This window comes from Alosa sapidissima, chromosome 2 (assembly GCF_018492685.1).
Source record: "Alosa sapidissima isolate fAloSap1 chromosome 2, fAloSap1.pri, whole genome shotgun sequence".
Taxonomy (NCBI): Eukaryota; Metazoa; Chordata; class Actinopteri; order Clupeiformes; family Clupeidae; genus Alosa; species Alosa sapidissima.
Window position 1 is genome coordinate 27,743,470 of NC_055958.1, and position 6,582 is coordinate 27,750,051.

Sequence of the window (6,582 nt, forward strand, 5' to 3'; positions counted from 1 at the left end):
TTATGTTATGTATATTGTGGTGTGTTTGTTTAATCTTCTGTGTTCTGTTCTTTTAGGCAACACAGTCATGCTGATGGGGAACATGGGTCGTGCTGCTGTCTTGTCTTGTCTTGGTTTTGCTTTGGTTATTTTATGTTTGGTTTTTGTGTTGCCTGTCTTGTCCTTCTGTTTGTAACTTTTATGTTTATTTAGTAGGGAGGTGGCTCTGAGGGGGGCTACTCTGAGCATACGTGTGGTGTGGTGTTGTGTATTGCTTATCGCTTTGCAGTGTGCCTTTGCTGTGTACTAGATTAGCTTTTCTTAATGCTTGCATGTCATGATATTTGTGTGGATTTCCATAGTTGCCACCCTCAGATCTCCACCTCCCAACTTTTGTGTATTAATAAATCTTTTGCTTTGCTGGAATTCATGTCTCCCTTGTGTAATATTTGAACCTGAACGAGCTGTGTCTGTTTAGAGGTACGATCTCTTAAAGATTCCCTGATGCACTAGGCCTCAGGGTGGCGTAGTCAGGCTACTGTGATTGGCCCCTTGGCCCTTCCTATGTACCACCTTGTTACAGTGGCATATAGTGCTGCCAATATGTAGCCTGACGAGCCAGACCCACATTAAAATGTAGGGTCAGGGCACTCACCGTTCGCAGTGCTCAGTCCGAGGGGCGGGATAATCGGTTGTCTCTCAAATTCCCTCTGCACGCAATAGGACAGTGCTGAGTCTTATGCGTTTTACCACCAGCGGAGCTAGTTGGCTAGTTCAAACTTTTGCCAACTTAGAACAAGCTTAACTCGTGTTACCGTTGCAACTCTGCCATCGATCATTATGTTAAGCCCGCCTAACGACTCTATACACGATTTGATTGGCCTGATAGAAGTTTAATTTTTCAAGCTCACAAGCCAACGGAGAGTTGCTAGACTAGCCCTGGAAGCAAATGTAATTTGCTGCCGCTAGGGTGCATCTAGATTTCTAGGCTAGCCAATATGTAAAGGTAACACACATACACGTACATACATACACTTATACATACACACACACACACACACACACACACGCAAACACTCTCTCTCTCTCTCACCCTCGCTCTCTCTTTCTCACACACACACACGTCTACACATGTCCACATCACACACCACAGAAACATAGTATGCACACCCAGACTCACAGAGCCATTCACATCCCCACCCATACACACACGCCTGCGGCGCATGCACATAATGAATCCCTCACTGTCCTCAATGATCTATATGCGATCCATCCATACAGTACCTCAGCTTTTCAGCTTAGAGCTTCCCGAGCGCTCACCCCTCAACCACTTAATGCACACGCCAGATGTGTAAGACGCGAGTGTGATGGGGTTCTGTTTCTGCTGACACATCCCAATGAGGGAAGTGTAAATTTTACAGCCAGCTTTTACTTAGTTACCCTTTCCTAATTAATCAATCACTCTGTTCTTTAATGTTTATTTCTGGGTGTGAGTGGCCTCTCTGGGATGGCTTTGACCCACAGCATAAATAATAGGAGCAATGATCCAGATTCCTTTTACAGGAACACTGGGATGGAACTGGTTCTGGTTCAATGGATCCATCCTGAATCTGGACAGAAGCAACTCCAGGAATGCCGGAACCACAGGCCATTTATAGTCACTGGAAAACAGGAATGGCAAATGTGTTAGCACACGGTATGAGCTAACTTCCAATAGTTTGATTTAGCGAATTACCAGCCCTGGAGACATGCAGGGGAGAGTTTGTGTGTATTCCTGCTCATGGAATGTGTGTGCTCAAGGTTACTGAAAGATGTACTGCACACTTATGCGTTTTCTGAACTGTAAACTAAATTATTTGACTGTAATCTGATGGAAAAACATCAAGACCGCCGGCATTAATATTAATAGAATAATATAAGTTCTGCAGCACTCACACACTGTCACGGCTGCACGGGCAAAGTATGGCAAGGCAAGGGAAGGGAAGGGAATCTTTGAAATACAAGAATCTTTATTCTGGAACACAACCCACATAGACTAATAACCGACCAGGACTGAGAGGAGACAGAGGGTTTACATACACAATAGGTAACAGGGCACAGGTGGACAATGATCAAGGTAAAACAAGAGACAGGTGGAAACCAATATTAAACTAACAGACTAATTAACAGAAAGACAGAGGACTGGACGAGACCAACAAGACATTAACGGGGAACAGGTGTGGAAACAGAAACGGAGGGAAAACTAACAAGACAGGAAGCACAGACCAAATAAGGAGATGGGGCAGAGACAAAGACAGGTGACAGGCAGGTAAACACAAAGCACATGGGGAACAAACAAAGGAGCACATGGCACCGGACCCTTACACACACACACACACACACACCCATACACACACAGACACACACACCACACACACGTATACACACACACACACACACACACACACACATACACACACACACTCCCACCTAATCCAATTTTCAGAGTTACTGGCACATAACAAGTGATTCACTCACACTTCAGTGTCCAGGTATGGGGGGATGACTGTACACTAGGTTGTTATTCATCATTCATCATTTATCACACCACATGCCAACCATAACCCTGCTGCCTTAGACGTCATCTGGTTACCCATAACCCTGCAGCCGTAAGACGTCATCTGGTTATCCATAACCCTGCAGCCGTAAGACGTCATCTGGTTACCCATAACCCTACTGCCGTAAGACGACATCTGGTTACCCATAACCCTGCTGCCTTAGACGTCATCTGGTTACCCATAAGCCTCCAGGCATAAGACGTCATCTGATTAACCATAACCCTGCAGCTGTAAGACGTCATCTGGTATAACCCTGCAGCTGTTAGACGTCATCTGGTATAACCCTGCAGACATTAGACGTCATCTAGTTAGGTAAAAGTTCTGGCTGTCCTTGACTGCACTCCTGGATTCCTGATAATTAATTTAAAAAGTGTATAGCGCAGGCTGCCTCTGTGGCAATGTTTGCCTGTCCTGGTTATTATATTAATAACTGTCCTGCCTTATTTACCATCTCTCATTACCATTAGTCAAATGCACAAAGACCTTCTGAGGTAGCGCTTCTCATCAGCGGAGGCAGGGCTGAGTGCAGAGGTCAGAGGGCAGAGAGAAGGGCAAGGACTGAGCGTCCATGTGACTGGTCAGCATCAGGACCAGCATCACCTGGGTTAGATACACACAGCACAACTATGCCCTGTTTAACCCCAACACCATTATTTGACATTACCGACTGTGACCCAGGCACCACCAATATGACTAAGGGACTGTTCGTTATTTATAAAAGGGACCACCGGAGGGATTTTCAGTGCTTCAGTCAAAAGTTGCATGACCCTCCCTTGCCTGCAAGAAATTTTTCAATGACCCTCCAACAGAATTTCCAAAAAAGACATGACCCTCCCCGACCGATCATCAATGTCTTCCGCCCGCGCTTCTTTGCGCTATGAAAACACGCTGACACAGGCTAACATTCTTATTCAACCTCTGCTTTCTGATCTTACACATCACACTCCACCAAGATGGTGGCCATTTCAGTAAATTTACTCACTAACATTGTTGTGGAAAGGAAACACAATAAGCATGGACACTAAATGCACACTTCCTGCATAACTGCATTAGCCTACTTGCAATTAAGTTACTCCTCTAGTAAATAGTATTCACATGAAATAATACAATAATACATTGAGACCATTCAACAAAGCACATTGGGTAATAACAAATTCAACACATGAACTGGTTGCTATCGACTCGTCTCTAGGCTTCCTCAGTCATTGTAAAGCTGCCGAAGCTGAACATTATCCAAAACTCCATTTCTCGAGCATCAATTTGGGAGCTTGCATGCTACCACTCCTTCCATCTCAAATGACTTGAAAAGGCTGTTTGCACAATTTCACAAATAATCACAGGGACAGAAACATAGGCTACCTAACATGCCAACTTTTTCCGGGTTTATCACAACTTAATCACAACTTAACTTTTCCCCCGCTGTCTTGCCGTTTTAATATTTTCCCGTAGAATATCCCATATCTCATAACATTAGTCCTGCCATCTGGCCTGTCTCTGTGTTGTCCTGTTGTTACCCCCTTGCCCTTCCAGCGAAACAGATGTCTTCAAATCATCGTTTTGCTTGCTTGAATGCAAACTTAGAGTGATGTTAACCTATTTAAGTTAACGGCGTGGTTGTCGTGAGAGCACGATTCATTGACGCTTGCCGTGTTCGGCCGTATGTCTACGTGCACACCTGCCTGTATACCATCAGGCTACTCAGCTATGTGTAGACAAAGATTTTCCCTGTTTGTATATTCACTCCAAGTTGGCCTACCATAACTTGCCTACTCTACACTGTAGACCATAAACTGGCTATTTATATGAAAAAAAAACAAATGTATTTGTTCACTTTATGAAGCAAAATTTCGCACTGCTAATTGGAACGTAACACATTTTTGTTTGCGCAGGAGAGAGAATGACAGCGATGCTTGTAAATGCTTGTAAAATAGTTAGGAGCTGGATGTGTGGATGAATGAAGCACAAGTATGTTTTACTATGTTAAGCATCCACACTGTATAAAGTAGGGCTACACGGTAAACTAAAAGTAAACCAAAGGTACATTTAGCCTGTTTAGGGCTGTATAAAGTTGATCAAATGAATATAGGCTGTTAGGCGTGAATAAAGTAGGCTACTTTGTTGCTCCAACCCTTCCAACGTTATTGGGGACGAATGTTGACATTTTCCCGTATTTTGGGTGAGAAACCCGGGAAATCTCCCTTATTTTCGATGTTCAATGTTGACAGCTATGGAACGAAAGAGAATGTTATATGGCGACAGAAATCAACAATCAAACAAGCCACTTTGACTTTGTGCTGTTTTCATGAATACAAAAGTTGGGTGACCCCCCTCCTAGACAAAAAAAAATTGGGTGACCCTCCCCTCAACAAAAAATAAAAAGACATGACCCTCCCCTATTTTCCTCCGGTGGCCCCTTCAATAAATAACTAACAGTCCCTAAGAAGGCAATCTGAGAGCAAAATATAAATAATAATAGAAATATAGTGATTCTCCCATTGAGACCACATTGTACATGCAAGGTTTTGGGAGAACTGCCAATGTCTTCACAGGCCACCAGTGGGCTGTGGACCATTGGATGAAAACTCCTGCTTTATGCCATAGAGCAGACGTAAAGCATTTTCCCTCCGTGAGCTCTAGGCACCTATTTCTCTGTCTCCATTGCCTCCAGTGTTTTTTTTTCTTTTTTGGTAGGCTGTCAACTCTGTGAGCTGAGATCCTTTTATCTAGCGATAACTCATGTCAACGGGCATGAAGGTGAACCACACTCACAGGCTGCGTTTTGACCGCAGCGTCTAGAGACGCCGTGGGCCGGAGGAAAGCTCTTTTGTCTGGAGGCCGTGGCAAACAACGATCGGGGCGTCTGGCTGCTGCTTTGAAGTGCCTCGAAAACAATGAAGATGTTTTCCTTTGTTTTGTCGGCTGTCCACTCGCCCCACGGTGGAAGATGGCCAGGCACTTCATGTACCTGACAAGAGCCAGGGATATGTCTGGATGGATGCTGCCAGACCTTCCCATGCATTTCAGCTCAATCTCATGCTGCTGACAATGTCTGCCACCTCCACGGAGAGGAAGGGCAAAAAGTCAGAAAGTTTAGTAAAATTTATCTGGCACTCTAAGGATTGACACAAGCATGTAATTTCCATGTCTGGGCATATTCAGTTCAGAAGCACTTTTGCATGCCTCTCTTTTGGGACAGGTGCGTTGGAAAAGGTAGAGGTCACCAGTAATGTTTGTTGAAGAAGTCCTGTCATTTCAGACATTTCCATGTCTGGGCATATGCCACATATTGCCATGACAACGCTTCACTTTAGGTCTCATAATGTCGTCTTGCCACCATATCTATACTTGTCTTGACAGCTCTGCCAATGTGAGATTCTATAACTAGAAATGTGACATAATATACATCATATACCTACAGCCTCACATAAAGTGTCATATAATTCAGGTATGACATAGTAATATCAATGAAAGCAATATGTCAGGATAATGCATGAAAGCATATGACATCTTCCATATGCCCACGACATGTCCATGCCATTCTGGATTCAAAATGTTTCTGAAACTTTCTGGGGAAAGTAAAACAACATGACTTTTAAAAAATAACTTTTATCATAGATCTATTCTCATCTTGTCTCATTAGTAATATAAATTGATATGATGTTATCTTGTTACATTACACTAATACGTTATAAAGCAAAGCGTGATTACTTTAAATAGATTGAAAGAAAAGAAATATAAAGTGCCATTATTTAGTTAGCTTTATTATATATTTTTTTTATCACCTTTCCAGTTGGTAGGCATTCTGCTATGAGAAGTAATAGAAACAGACTTGTCAGGTGAGCTGTGGGCACGGCATCTATCTGCTGGAAGACGTGGGCAGTTTAATGAGGAGAAAGAACTCCCAAGCCCTCAAGCGTTACGTAGCCTCCACCCATGGGCTCAAGGTACCTGCCAATTGGGTTTCAGACATCCAACAACACCAGCACTTAATACACATGCGTAGACA